At 41.9% G+C, this 1,961-nt stretch overlaps 1 protein-coding gene across 1 annotated transcript in view; it reads right to left on the reverse strand.

Moving 5' to 3' along the window:
• C9orf72 (C9orf72-SMCR8 complex subunit) overlaps window positions 1-1,961 on the reverse strand; it is a 24,268-nt gene that overhangs the window by 15,832 nt on the left and 6,475 nt on the right.

Below are 1,961 nucleotides of genomic sequence, written 5' to 3' on the forward strand. Positions count from 1 at the left end.
GCGGGACGGAGCGTCAAGATGGCGTCCTGCGGGGTTCTGTAGTCCCGCGTTTCTCGTTTGGCTGCTGTGAGGGGCACCCTTCACACAGGAAGTTTTTAATAAATTAGTATCTAACCAGGCTGTGTGTGCAAAACAGTGAACGTGCAATGCTTTGGGCTTCATTTCGTTTTATAGGGAACAGCAAGTGCCCTGACGAGATGTTATTTCCACAGCGTATCAGGAAGAAAGTCGCTGCAGATGTTTGGTTTCTAGAGCTATCTGTTCATAGACAGCCTAGGAAGGAGAAAAACACATTCCTATCTCTGGTTCTTGAAGATTGTAGAGTCACAGAATGGGTTGAAAAGGACCACAATGATCATCTAGCTTCAACCCCCTGCTATGTGCAGGGTCGCCAACTACTTGACTAGGCTGCCCAGAGCGACATCCAGCCTGGGCTTGAATGCCTCCAGGGATGGGGCATCCACAACCTCCCTAGGCAACCTGGTCCTGTGTGTCTTCACCTTCTGAGAGAAAAACTTGCTCCTAATATCTAACTTAAACCTCCCCAGTCTCAGTTTAAAACCATTCCCCGTTATCCTATCACTATCCACCCTTGTAAATAGCTATTCCTTCACCTATGCTGTCTTTGGAGAGCCCAAGTCTTCAGCAGATTGAGCACTCATAGGGGAACTTTTGGCAGGGTGCAGCAGCCTGGAATTGTCATTTCTGAGTCACACCCTCCCAACTTAGCCACAAAAGTCACCCTTCTCAAAAGGCCGGTCATTTTAGATGTGTTAGGTTTACATTTGTGTGCAAGCAATTTTGTCCCATACCATGCAAAGAAGAAATGCATATCAACCTCTCCAACTCATGTAGTTGTAGGCTATAAGCTCTATGGTATGCACTGATACTGAGTATGGCATGTAATGGTGCAGGAAGCATGGGCTTCAGGGTAAGTTTTGTCTCTAAAGTGTCATGGAGCCTTGCATCAGACGCATGGTGTTACTGCATCAGTTTACCATTAGAAGCTGCTTTAAGGATAGTAGGTATTAAACCAAGTCATTGTAATTTATGCCAAGAAACACCAGCACAAAGTAAAAATTATTTTCTTTAGAAGTAATAGATGTGTCTCTAGCTGCCTGAATGCTGATAATGGCAGTCTGTGTGTCTGCCAGCTGTAGCAATATTGACCTTTTTTTCTTTTCCTTCAGTTTTTAATATTTTATCCAGTCAGAGAGTAACAATCCCATTATATTATGAACTGAGGAGACTAATAATAATTCTGCAGGTGCATTTTGTGGACACATCAGAGAAGTGATGATAGGCTGCAGTGTAAGCAGGATTTTTTCCCCAGACATCTGGCTACAAAACCTAATGCTGTACATCTGCAAATAAGTTAATTAGAATGTGGAAGACAGAAGATGGAAATGAGCTTAGGCTCTGAGCACAAGGAAAAAAAAAACACATTTCAATGCTATTTATGTTTTCAGTAGGGCATCCTGAATCATTATTGTGACTGATGCCATATTTTAAGATAAGGGAGTGTGTTGGCAAAAAGGGAAGGGGATGAAACAGAAGATAGAAGAATTCAGCTGCTCAACCTGGTTAAGATTACGTGAATACAGAGATGGAAGGATTGTAAAGTATTCCTTCGCTATTGTGCCATACTGAAATCATGCATGTACTCAGGCCAATACAAGTCTGCACTGCTGCAAAAAACTTGATCTTAATGAAAGCAAATTGCACAGTAATAAAGGTAATGCTTCCCAGCCAAATCAGACTACTACAAAATTGATACACGAGACTGAGGAAAAAGGGAATGGTTGGTTGGAGTAGTTGGGGTTGTGAGGAATAGGAATGCTTGGTTGTGGTACAGAAATCAGTTATGAGATTACACTTTATGCATGTGTAAGCTATATATAAAGCCGAATTTCAGTATAGAAATACATAAACACATAAAAAACAGAAACAAAGTAACCTCT

Source organism: Meleagris gallopavo, chromosome Z (assembly GCF_000146605.3).
Source record: "Meleagris gallopavo isolate NT-WF06-2002-E0010 breed Aviagen turkey brand Nicholas breeding stock chromosome Z, Turkey_5.1, whole genome shotgun sequence".
Lineage (NCBI taxonomy): Eukaryota > Metazoa > Chordata > Aves > Galliformes > Phasianidae > Meleagris > Meleagris gallopavo.